Source organism: Schistocerca serialis, chromosome 2 (genome assembly GCF_023864345.2).
Source record: "Schistocerca serialis cubense isolate TAMUIC-IGC-003099 chromosome 2, iqSchSeri2.2, whole genome shotgun sequence".
Classification (NCBI taxonomy): domain Eukaryota; kingdom Metazoa; phylum Arthropoda; class Insecta; order Orthoptera; family Acrididae; genus Schistocerca; species Schistocerca serialis.
This window is the reverse complement of record NC_064639.1, coordinates 597129408-597143290: the sequence shown is the minus strand read 5'-3', so window position 1 is coordinate 597143290 and position 13883 is coordinate 597129408. Positions and strand designations below refer to the sequence as shown.

General features: G+C 37.5%; 1 protein-coding gene across 5 annotated transcripts in view; it reads left to right on the top strand.

The window, feature by feature from the left end:
- The first annotated feature begins 10948 nt into the window (after window positions 1–10948).
- The window catches only part of LOC126457624 (stimulator of interferon genes protein homolog), a 318836-nt gene continuing 315901 nt past the window's right edge, over window positions 10949–13883 (top strand). The window contains exon 1 of one of the 5 annotated variants that reach the window (XM_050094086.1): window positions 10949–11091. The gene's annotated coding sequence lies outside the window, so the exon portion shown is untranslated. Of the gene's footprint in view, window positions 11092–11143; window positions 11423–13883 lie in introns of those variants that run through there. The other 4 variants (XM_050094087.1, XM_050094085.1, XM_050094090.1 and 1 more) reach the window with 4 other exon arrangements.

Here is a 13883-nt window from a genome sequence, read left to right as displayed (position 1 = left end):
AAACTTCTCTTCTCTCCAATCCTATTCAATACTTCCTCATTATTAATGTGATCTACCCATCTAATCTTCAGTATTCTTCTGTAGCACCACATTTCAAAAGCTTCTATTCTCTTCTTGTCCAAACTATTTATCGTCCATGTCTCACTTCCATACATGGCTACACTCCATACAAATACTTTCAGAAATGACTTCCTGACACTTAAATCTGTACTCGATGTTAACAAATTTCTGTTCTTCAGAAACGCTTTCGTTGCCATCGCCAGTCTACATTTTATATCCTGTCAACTTCGACCATCATCAGTTATTTTGCTCCCCAAATAGCAAAACTCCTTTACTACTTTAAGTGTCTCATTTCCTAATCTAATTCCCTCAGCATCACCTGACTTAATTCAGCTATATTCCATTATCCTCGTTTTGCTTTTGTTGATGTTCATCTTATATCCTCCTTTTGAAGACAATGTCCATTCCGTTCAACTGCCAACTAGCCTTGAACGGTAAAAAATGAAAGAAACCAATTAAAACTATATTATTTAAACACTGGCAAATTTTACATAGACTTTTAATTCTACTCCATATACACGTTTCTGGTCACAACAAAGATACGAATATTATTCTCAATGTATGCACACACAAACCTGACAAAATCTCTCCAGATCACAGGCATCCAACAACTACATGCAGCAAAAAGGAAATTACAAAAGAAGTCCCCAATTAATACCTAAGTCTCCTCTGGCGCTACTTGCACGATCATGGCAGGCTGTGACCTCCCGTGTAGCGCATCTTATCTCCAACGCAGACTGTGTCCAACCACTTTCAACTGCTCTCAACAACTGTTTGCTCTCTACTAATTGTGATATCTCAGACTCGGAGTTTCTGTATGTACATCACAGCAGAGTCACTGGTCAACTTTCAAGACAAATAGAAATAAAACTATTTTTCTCTCAACATATGTGGCGAACAGCAACACAAACAACATCTACCGACCTGTCAAATTTTCCATCAACCAAAATTTTTGTCAAACACATCAAACACGTTCCATATTTGACAAACACTTTCAACAGTGTGGTACACAGTCAAATATGTGGCAGATATTGTAAAATCTGACAAACTATTTGATCTTGTACCTGGGCCTTTAGAATCGTAATATGGCAGCAAGTACTAAGTGTTGGCTTCAGTGACACCAATGATACCAGTGATGTATCTACAATATTTTATTTTTGAGGGGGGGTATGCCTTTCATTTTACAACAGCCAAACTGAAAATTGATTTTATTGATCCATCACAGTTTAATGTACAATATTATAAAAATAAAGTGTATTATTGGTTTAGATTTGTTTGGTTCAAAGGCAAATGATTTTATGAAAACGAATTATGAGATTATGAAGTATAAATAATTTTAATAATACAGTCCACTTGCTAAGAAAATTTTCTGTGCTGGTTCTATTAATTGTCTTTTTTTATAGTCTAGTCTCTTGTTAATTTACTCTGCAATGTATAAAATCTGTTTTTTCAACACTTTGATACACATAAATAAAACAAATGTTTAAACCATTTACCAGAAATTTAAAGTACAAAAGGAAGACAGAGGTCACTTTATTTTGCTACATCACTTGTTATAGTTTGGAAATCAATCCTGTTTTCCACAATGCCTCGCTAGTTGTATTCCTTAGATTTGTCTTGATTCTCTTAATAGTGGAGAAACTGCGCCCATTCGTTCCCACTGCCAAGACTATAGAAACAGAAACACATTAGGATAGATCTGACAGCCGCCGACAGACATAGCTTCCATTGTTTTCTGAGGCAACTGCTCCAGTCGACTTAAACGTTGATGAAAGAATTTCAACTCAACCTTCGCCGTTGCTAAATCTGCAACTAATAGATCTAAAGCATAAAGTGAATGAAGATCTGTAGCTCCATCAGTAATATCTATGTCTTCAGTTTTTCATGGTAGGAGACAATTAAAGATGTTAAAAAGTTAACAATATTCTAAGGATCGATCCAGCAGTGAACTAAGAAAGGCATCCAGAAAGGGTATGAACACAGACTATTTGTAGTAACCCCCAACATCATCACTTCTCTCCTATTTGAACGCTGTGCTTGCTTGGTAGAGATGCATAGTTGCTTGATTTCAGCTCTATTGGCCGAAGCTAATTCCTTGGCTTCTAGGAGAAGGTGGCTGAAGGTGTCCTCAACATTTTCTCTCATTGCTAGCAGTTCCCTTTTAAGATTTCTGCCATGTTGATTAACTCTGCAAAATCTGTATCTTGGTGCTGAAGCTGTCGACAGATTGACTCACCCAGCACAAACAGTTCAGGAAGTATGACTGAGCAGACCACAAAAACTCTCTTGGTAATGGCTGGTAACATCATGGGATGTGATCTTGTTGTCAATTCTTGAATCTTCCCCAGAGCAGAAACAATACGAAGTCTTGTGCTGTAAAGACGCTCAATCTCTCTAGTAAGTGTGGCACATTCAGAACTCCTGACTTGAACATCAGTTAATGATTCAAGAGCATCATTTAATATTTGCCTACGTTTTCCAGTGTTCTTAGTGAATTTCTATTAAGAAGAATATTGCACATGTCAGTGAGTAACAAATTAAAATTATGACCTGTGCAATTAGAATATACAACTGAAACAGAGATATGGGAAAATATAATGGGCGCTAAGAGAGAGTTGTATGAATGCATGCACCCCATGGGCTTTCCCGACAAATTTGTAGGTTTCATTGGGCACAAAAACGGTTTGGAAATGTAGCTTGATGTTGTCACCAACTTATTCGTTATTTAAGAGCAAAAAGGACACGTCAATAACAAATATTTCTATGTTTTAAATTATAGAGTCAGCTAATCTTTTGCCTCTCACATCAAACACTGGGACAAATTTCAGGAAATCTTCACGAATCTTGAGATCTAGGGAAATATAATGGGCACAAAGAGAGAGTTACTGTATTCCTGCAATGTCAGCACATGAGAACCAGTAGCCATTGGCATCATTAATGTGCTGCACAATCCTTCCCAGGAGTTGGTTATTGATGCTACAGATGATCTAATTTTCAATCCAGGCACTGATGTACTTGTCACGTTTAACTGCTCCTTCCAAACTTGTTCACAGGTTTTCGCTACTTTTCGCGCAATATTTTAGAAAGGCGTGGAAGTTACACATGTTCTTGTCATCTTGTTTGACAACTTTAATAGGTTCAAAGTCTTGTCTCCCCTTAATGTAGTCTCCTTACGTCCAAAGAGAAGCACTGCCTCAAAGATAGGCGCTATGCGTTTTCCATTTTTTTCCATCTGCTTCATCAAGCCTTAGTCCAGACAATGCTTTTTATCTTTTTCCTTGTTCAGAATGATGTGAACAAAACTGTTATCCTCGATTACTGCAGCCTTATGAAAGAATTGTTCGCATGGATGTTGAAATATTCAAGAGCATGCTTCCACTTCGAAAAGTTGGAGGTTACCAGGGCTCAAACACTTTGGCGACTACCTTTAGCCAAACTTGCCTTAGCGAAAAATGTATACTACTTGTAAAAGGCACAGTCCTCATTGGGAGAGTATACTAGCCAAAAATATTTCTCCTGCCACTTAGGTTCAACTTACGATATTGGCCACTTTTGGAAAGTGATGGGAAATTTGTAGGTTGCATTGGGCACAAAAACGGTTTGGAAATGTAGCTTGATGTTGTCACTAACTTTTTCGTTATTTCAGAGCAAAAAATCTCTTATATCATAGTAGTGATGTATTGTCAGAGCCTGATATCTCCATGAAAGATGATGATGTTACTTCAGGATGCGATGAAGATGATTTAAGAACAGTCACTTATGTAATATTAGTGAAGGATTGTCAGAGCTTGATGTGTCAATGAAAGATGTTGATTTGCTTTAGAACCCGATAAAGGTGGTTCTGAATTTGCAATAACGCTTCCATTGTTGGAAAACAGCAACAGTGGAAACTGTCATGAATCATCCATTTTCCCAGCCTGAGAGGACATAGTTTCTTCTAGTCGTGGTTTGTTGGAGAAGTAGTTCAAAATGTTTCCAATTTTTGTTTTGCAATGCATTGTCTTTGCTCTCAAAATAAATACTGTGCTATACTAGCTTAAATAACATGCGTTTTCCCAACACTGTTGTATTAACAATTTAATAACTGGTAATGCAGAGAAACCTGTACAAATCAAACTAAAACATTTCCTAGTCAGCATATGCTCCAACGATGTGTCTGCCATCCCTAATGGCACACTGTTTCTCTATTCATTAACTTTCATTTACAAGTTCTGTAATATGCTAAGACAGCACTCATAAACTTTGTATTTAATTCATCGTTGATGTTAAATTGATATGTGTTACTGAAAAAAACCGAAAATATGTAATGGAGCATGTTGTTTAAATAAATAAGCGCTAATGCTTTAAAAACAATATTTACTGTTAATCAATAACAATGTACAACCACGACAATTATTGGCGATTCTCTTTTGTGAGGAAATTAGTTTGGAAACAGTCTGTTATTGGCATATTGAAGCAGCTTGCAACCTGCTTCTTCATATCCTGAAGCAGCAGTTTGTTAACCTTTGTTTCCTACCCACAGTATTATTATATTGTGTGCAGATGTGTAAGAAAAACATGTCTATAATTTCACATGTAGGGGGAGTGTGCTTAAGCCTGGGAGCCCCCAGCCGTTAAATATCGCACTTAATGATACAGTATATGGTTTCTCCAGTCTAGTAATGTTTCTTTGTGGTTGGATGGTCGATACAGAAACAGTGCACAAAGCACAGTTTATTGGTTGAACTGATGTGAGGGAGGGTCATATGTAAGGTGGTCATACCCAACCAATCTCTGGACAAGAAAAATCGGTTGATCAGTTGGTCAACAAGTCTGCAGACATTAAATTTGTATGTCGGTCTGCCAGGTGAAAGACCCTTAAACGAAGCCCTACATGTAAGTTGGCATGGTAGTGTGCAAGTAGGATACTGATACTTTGTGCAGATTAAAATTTTGCACCGGGACCTCTAAATTTTGCTGGCAAGTGCTCTACCAACTCAGCTACGCAAGCACGACTCACATGCCGATGTTTCCACTTGAAAGTTGACTTATTTTGAGTGGTTTTAGTGGGGGAGGGTGGGGGAGTCAGTAATTCTGTGCCTGTGGAAGACCAATTTTAGATGGCTATATAAGAGGGGATGTAAAAGAAAATATAAACATTTATTTCAAAAATCATTAGTGCCAAAGTTATTAACGTACAGGTCAAAAATTTTGCATTTGTATAGAAAAAGGGATGTATTTTAATGGAGACATATAATAACAGGCACTGGATTGATATTTTGAAAGAAATTTAAATTTTTAATTTTTTGATTGGTTTCTTATAAAAAGCTATACCTAAGATTCTTACCATGCAGTGAATTTGAAAATATTAATGATGTCCTAAGAAGGTTATGAGACCATTGAATTATAATCATTAATTTATGGTACAAATTGTGTTATTAACAGAATTTTGAATTTTGCACATCCAAAATTAATTTTTTCTACATACAATCGTATAAAAATGAGAATGTATTGGAAGGGTCTCACATTTTTTAGTTACAATTTGCCAGCAAGATGTTTCAAAAAGCTCCTGAAAATTTCATAGCTGTAGTGCATATACTTTTTGAGAATTGCCTTTTAATAATGCAAAAAATGTAAAACTGAGAAAATGGGGTTTTTCTTCTCATACCTCTGTAGCTTAAAATGCTCCATACAGATCCGTGTCATCTTTCAGATTAGTCTTCTCTCCACTTCGAATATGCATGGCATGTATTCATAGGTAAGACAATGATGTGTCAGCTTTCTTGGCCCTGTTGTCATCGACAGTGTAAAATCCTTTTGTTGTAAACAAGTCTGGATGTATACCAGCTCTCTTCAGCACTTCAATTCTGCCATTATTTCCGTCATTGAAACACAAAACTTCATCATATACAGCTATTTTGAGTACCTCAGGTCCACAGAATGCCCTTTCTGATCATGTAACCCAAATTCAATCACTGAGGTTTTCATTTTCATTCTGTGTCTTCCAGTGTAGAGACTTTTTCAGTAGATCTAGGTTTGTAAGAAATCTGAATGTGAGCTTGATTGCATTCATAAAAAGGGTTCTGGTAATGAGTTTTATATGCATACGTCTTGTTTCTTCTGTTATACTTACACCAACCGTCTTTCGGACATGGATTATTGTTAGCAGAGTAATTCATGGGTGGTTTCTGATTGGAACAATTTATTAATACATTAAGCAAGCTACATGAATTTACACACATAAAGCTCAATACAAGGAATAAAATAAGTCATAGCGTCCGTAGTTGCCCATAGCAACACAAAAGATATTCACACACCAGGGAGGCATAGATTATAAAATCCCACACCACCACTAGAATTATGCCTGTAAAAAAGATACACACACACACACACACACACACACACACACACACACACACACACACACACATATACATACACATGCAGAACAAAAAACTACTTTCTCAGTCCAAAATCCTGCAGTAGCAGATGATGGCGTGCCTTCGTCAGAGATTTTGTCATCATATCTGTGAAGGTATGTGCTCCACAGTAATTTGTGCTGACTTTATTTTTTCCCTTATGAAGTGGTGTCTTGCATCTATATGTTTGTTTCGACACTTATAGCCGCTAGACTTAGACAGGTCAATTGCTGCCTTGTTGTCACATAATATTTTGACAGGGTCTTTTTTGAGGTTTTGTGATATTTCATTGCGTAGCCTTTGAAGCCACAGAGCCTCCTGACATGCTGAGGTCAGAGCCATATATTCTGCATCAGTTGTAGATAGGGCCACTGTTGGCTGTTTCTTACACTGCCAAGATATCATTGCTCCTTGAGATTTAAAGAGATATCCAGTTGTTGACTTTCTGTCTTCAGAATATGCAACCCAATCTGCATCACAGTAACCTACTATTTGGTAGTCCTCTGATTTAGAAAACAAAAGTTTCATATCTTTAGTACCTTTTAGATGTCTGAAGATTCTTTTGAGTGCTTGCCAGTGCAGCATGCCTGGATTATTACAAAAACGGCTAACAATTCCTATCGGCAAGACTAGGTCTGGCCTTGTTCCTAATTGAACGTACACTAAACTACCTATTGCTTCATGATAGGGTATGTTCTGCATAGCTTCTTGCTCTTGTTCTGTTTTTGGACACATATAGTAAGTGGGCATCTGATTACTGTCCAGTGGTGTACATATTGGGTTACACTCCTTCATCTTAAATCTGTTGAGAATTTGTTCCACATGCGTCTGATCCATCCACAAATAACCTTCTTTGCGGTTCCTAGTAATTCGGATGCCTAAACAGTTTGTAATTTTACCAAGCTCTTTCAGCTTAAATTTTTCTCTGAGTTTGTTTTTAAAAGCATCTCTGTCTTGTGAATTGTTACTAAAATTGAGCATATCGTCCACATAAACAGCAAATATTAAAATATCTGAACCTTGATTTTTATAATAGACACAGGGATCAGTTGTTGACCTTTTGAAGTTTAGATTCAATAGTGTACCATCTAATTTCAAGTCCCAGCAGCGACCACCTTGCTTCAATCCATATACTGGCTTTTACAGTCTTTTTACACCATTATTTTTCACTGTCTTTGTAACTGGATCTACTTCTGGAACTTTCACATAAATCTCTTCATGTAAGTCACCTTGTAAGAAAGCTGTGACAACATCTAAGTGATCAATGTCAAGATCATATTTAGCAGCCATAGCAAATAAATACCTCAATGAGTTATATTTCATGAGTGGCGCAAATGTTTCATGATACTCAAGGCCTTGCTTCTAAGCACAACCATTTATCACTAGCCGTGCTCTATAGCGTACAATGAAACCTTTCATATCTTTCTTTCTTTTTCTCATTTTGCTTTTAATGGCTTTTTATCTGAAGATAAATCAGCAGATTCCCAAGTGTGGTTTTCATTGTGAGATTGTAACTCTTCGTGTATTGCCTTCAGCCAGTTTTCAGCGTTGTCTGACTCTAATGTCGAAGGATCGGAGTCAGTTGACAGTTTAGACTGATAAGTTATTAAGTCATGCAGTTTCTGTGGCTTTGGAATTCTCAATTACCCTCGTGTTTTCTGCAGTTGCTTATTATAATTAATTGGATCGTTGGGACTTGTTTCGTCATTGCTGCTAGTATTCATTGAACTACTACTTGATGTCAAACTCTCAGGTTCAAGTTCAATTTCTTCTAATTCAGTTGTAGTTACTTCATCTTGCTTCTTCTCTGTCAGTGGGAGAAACAGTCGACTTGGTTCCTTTGACTCAGTTCCCTCTTTACATTGTTTCGAAATATCTTCATCAAAAATCACATATCTCGTTTTTATGATTCTCTGGCAGTTAAGTTCAAAAAGTCTATATGCTTTTGAATCGTCGCAGAATCCTACCAAAATACACTCAACGTTTTTTGTCCCATTTTCGTCTGTTGGCTCTTGGAATGTGAGCATATGCCTTACTTCCAAATTTTCTAAGATGCTTAAGATTCGGCTTCTTGTCCAAGCTTCCTCTTTGGTCTTGTTCTTTAGTGCATTAGTCTAGGACCTGTTAATTAAATAAACAGGAGTGGAGACTGCTTCTGCACAGAATTTATTTGGTAAATTTGTTTCAAACAGCAGACATCTTCCATTTTCTACTATTATATGGTTATAATGCTCAGCCACTCCGTTTTGTTCTGGTGTATATGGCGCTGTAATATGATATCGGATTCCTTCCTTGCTGAAAAATGTAATCAGATTATCATTCACATATTCTGTGCCATTATCGGTGCGTAGAGTGCAGATCCTTTTTGCAGTTTGTCTTTCTACTATATTTTTGAAGTCTCGTATCAGTTGTGCTACTTGATGTTTATTTCTAGGATATATACAAATACTTTCTTGGAATAATCATCAATTAGAGTAAGGAAGTATTTGGCTCCTCCAATTGATCTAGTTTGGATTGGCCTATACAAATCTGAGTGAAGTAGCTCGAGATTTTCTGTGGCTCTTTAGCTAGATCGTAGAAAAGGAAGTCTTGTTTGTTTTCCCTCTAAGGAAATTGCACAGGGAGTATTTATTGTTCCCTTACATGAAATTCCACTAGTCAAACCATTACAAAGTGCATCCATAGCTTCAGAATACAGATGACCTAGTCTTTTATGCCACAAGTCTGCACTGTTTGCCTGCAGTACGGATTTTGCTTCAAAATTTCGGTCACATGTTTGGTCTAGTCGGTACATTCCGTTTGCTAATGACGCACTAGCAACCATATTTTTCCAATCATCGTAAATACGACAACTTTGTTTGTCAAATAAAATCGAATGACCTTTTTCTACTATTTTACTAACAGACAGTAGATTTGTGCTTAGCTGAGGCATATACATAATATCCTCTACTTCGATTCCAGCTTTCTTGTTACCAGTGAGAACATACACAAATGAAGATCCTATACCTTTTACGTGTAGGCTTTCATTGTTTGCTATTAAAAACTTGCGAGCCTGTCAATCCTTCAACACTACTTTCGTTACAAGGATATTTAGACATGTGCGCTTATGCTTCTGAGTCTTTGTACCATTCTGTCCGTGTATCTTTACCTGGAGCTGCTGTTGTGAGAAACGTCTGGTAGCTGGCTGTCTTGGCCGACGTTTTTTCGTCATTTTTCCTCTTGCTGCAACAGTTTTTATCCAGATGCCCGTACTTGTTGCAGTTATAGTGCCTGGGACCCTTTTTGAATATTACACCGCTCTTTTTCTTGTTGACTCGCAGAGCAGCATCGCTAAACGATTGTTTATTACGGGCTTCATCGTTTATTTCTTGCAGTAACTTATTTTTTATGGTGTCTCCTGTGATCAGCACGTTTGAATTTTCTAAGCTCATTCGTCTGGTAATCCTGTAAGCAGAACACATCCAATCTATTCTTCTTTAACTTTAAAATTCAAGCCATTTAATTTTTGTGACGTGGAAATTATCTTGGACACATATTCTTCTACTGACGAACAATTCTCCTGTCCGGTTGACAGTAACGTTTTTAATAACCCTATCCTTCTGAAGAGACAAGAACCTTTGTAGACTTGCTTTAGCTTGTCCCACGCTTCATTTGCTGTAGATGTATCTCGCAAGTGATCATATATCAACGGATGGACGGAGAGTATAATTTTGGCTCTTGCTGTACGAACTTTAGTTGCATCCTGTACTTCGCCACTGACGCATCCCCACAATTGTTCGTGTTCTAAATATGTTCGCATGGTGAACTGCCAGGTACTGTAGATTTCTCTTCCCATCTGTTTTTCGATTGTAGGTAATGAATTGGTATTTACTGGCACCATAATTTTAGCGATTACGCCGTGCCAAATTACCGCGCACTGCTGCTAATTTTCCCGAACCGGTGATCTAGTAATTTTTTTTAGAATATTACGCCGATTTATAATAGGGGGGCCATAACCTGTTAGCAGAGAAATTTATGGGTGGTTTATGATTGGAACAATTTAGTAATACATTAAGCAAGCTACATGAATTACACACATAAGCTCAATACCAGTTCACGGCATAAAATAAATCACAGAGTCCGTAGTTACATAGCAACACAAGAAGTATTCACACACGAGGGAGGCATAGATTCTAAAATCCCACAATAATGTATTGGTGTTTGGTCAGTGAATAATTTTGGTAAAAAAAATTGCCACACAGCACGCCTCATTGTCTCTAAATTGTTTGCGTTTTTCTGATAGCTCTCCCACAATATAACTAAAGAGAATCAGCCTCCCTTTTCCTCCTGGTGGCATTTCATTATCAAGCAGTACAAAACGTAAATAATTACATGAAATGTCTCAGCCAAAGATGTATATGTCTGCCAGAGATATCGAAAGAAAATAGCCTCCTTTCTTCGCCACCTTTACACCATAAACCATAAACTAATATCTATGGTCTATGCGTTATAAGGCGTAAACGCATAGACCACCATTGACCATAGATAAAATAGAGTTCCCGTAAGGTAATTACACGGACCTTAGATATATGGCCAATGCTTTTTACTCACGAAAGAGCCGCTGAAGCAAGCAGTTTCCCAAATGTCGGAAAAGGTGGGAGTTGCTTGCAGTGCAGAGTTAAGCAGTTTAATATTCTAATGCGGCTGTCACAATAAATTCACCCATAAATCTGTAAATTAAGAAAATAATATTTAAAAATATCGATTTTTTGCACCAGAATTGTCCCTTAACCTTGACAAAGGTTTTTAAGTAGCTGTTAACATAGGAGTCAGCAAGTGATAGCGAATGAAGATAAGAGCGACGTATGTGATCCCGGTATAAAACCTGTCTTCGTGTGATACATTTATTGCGACATAGTACACCAGGAGATTAGGGCTGATTGTCAAACGTTTACTAGTCTGTCAGCTGCTGCTGGAGATACAAGGTAGAGCCACAGTTCTTCACGCATTAAGGATGGCGTTTAGTTTGTGTTGTAAATCCCCAAGTGATAACAATGTTTTCTGAAGATGTTTTGTGGTGTATTACGTTGACGTGATAAAGCGGTGTTGCAGTAAATTTTCACACTGACGAGGCAGAAAATAATGTGTGGGGCACAAAGAACATGGATCGGAGTTGTTGGAAGAGTGCAGTCGCCTTCACCGTATAGGGATTGCGTCTAAACTTACTCTGTAGCCTCAATATTCCACATAGGGTGCCCCAGCCAGTAGTTGATCACCACCCAGTAGTTGGTCAGTTTTACTCAAATCTTTAAATCATAAGAGTTGGCAGCACTGACACTTTTAAAAATGCAAGAGCATATAAAGAACATATGTTGGCAAACCTATTTCTTCTATTGTTACAACAATTGGAGGGAACTGATAGCTTTGAGAAAATCTTTCCTTTTGTGCAGTGCTGAGAAGTGGAGTGTCAGGGCGTCTAGACTAATTGTAAGGTAGGTTACAGTGATACAGATATTTATTGACACAAGTACTAAATACTGAAATATGATGAACTGTGTTAACAGATAACTCATTATGAATGATTGATTTTATCATTCACCATAAAGGAAGTGTAAATTATTGCTTCAGTCTTCTTTAAGGGGGGGGATATCAACTACTGGAGTGCATGAAAGCATATTTTCCAGTAGTTGGTCATAATGATCAATTACTGGTAATTTTTAGAATGTTCTCACAAAGAGTTGCTTTTAGCCATAGACCAAGTAGGCATTCCTTTCTTCTGTCCCATATTGATGGAAATGTGAAATTTATATGGCTTCCAGTAGTTGATCGGGGTGATCATCTACTGGTTTACATATGATCAACCAACAAGTATTGAGGCATACAGATAAAATTTTTATCAGTCATTAGTTTCATCCCTCTATTTACAGGAGTGAAATCTGCAGACTGAATTAATAAATGGCTCCAAAAGAAGATAAGTCGAAAAAAGAATTTTTTAAGTATTCTGAGGAAGACTTACAATGTGCAGTAGAAGCAGTTCAAGTGGGTGGCAGTAGTATGAGGAAAGCTGCAAAACATTTTGGTATCCCATTTAGTACGCTAAATAACAAAATTAAAGGAAAAGTACCTATGCAGCGTAAGATGGGACCAAGTTCAGTTTTGACAGAGGCTGAAGAGAATTTATTGGTTAGCTGGATCCATGCCAACGCTAAAAAAGGCTTTCCAATAAAGCGAAGGACACTGTATGAAACTGTGAGTGACATTTTTTTGGCAGATGGAAGACCTACACCATACAAAGATGGAAGGCCTGGTGAAAAATGATTTAAGTCATTCATGAGACGTCACCCTGATGTATCAGAACGGCATGCTGAGAGCATAAATACTGCCAGAGCAGCTGTTACTGAGGAAAATATCAGGCAGTGGTTCAATGAACTTCATCAGCATCTTCAGCAGGGTAATAATTTGGACATTTTAAATGAACCAAAAAGAATTTATAATGCAGATGAAACAGGATTTGAAACATGTCCTAAAACTGGGAAAGTTCTGGGTCCAATTTCTTTTGACAATCTGTATGAAGTCAAAAGTGGCAATGAAAAGGAGGCCATTACTGTAATGGCAAATTTCAATGCTGCTGGAGACACTGTACCCCCAATGGTTGTATTTCCACTTCAGAAAATTTCAAGGGACATATCTGAGAATTTGAACAGTGAATGGGGCATTGGGCAGTCAAAAAAAGCCTGGATGACAGGAGCCCTCTACTTTGAATACATTGCCAACATTTTCCTTCCATGGCTGAAGAAAGAGAGAGTCAAATTTCCTGTTATTTTATTGGTAGATAGGCACAAATCTCATACATCATATAAAGTTGCTAAGTTTTGTGCCGACAATGGGATAATACAATTTGCATTGTATCCAAATGCGACTCATGTGCTTCAACCAGCTGATGTGGCAATATTTCGTCCCCTGAAATCTGGATGGAGAGATGCTGTATATAATTGGAAACACAAAACTGGTAACAAAGTTGTAACAAAAACTGTATTTGGCCCATTGCTTGAGACCGTTTTCAATGAAAAGGCTACTCCTGAAACAGTGAAAAATGGTTTCAGGAAGTGTGGTCTTTTCCCTTATGATCCTGATGCAGTGGACTATGCTAGATGTATGTCCAGCAAATCTAGACATTGTGCACCTGCTATAACATGTGGTAATGCAATAAAACCATCATCATTTGGTGTTGAACATCTTTTGTATTTCGAATCTTTAATGAAGAGAGGTAGAGCAGAAGAATTCCGTGCAGCAGAGAAAAATGGATGGGAAGGTGATCCAGGAGCAGAAGAACTGTTTCAGGTTTGGCGTAAAATTCGTGCTACTTGTAAATCACCTTCAACAAATAAAACTACAGATGCTAACATGCTATCTCTGCATTTGTGTAGTACAGAACAATCCATCCCT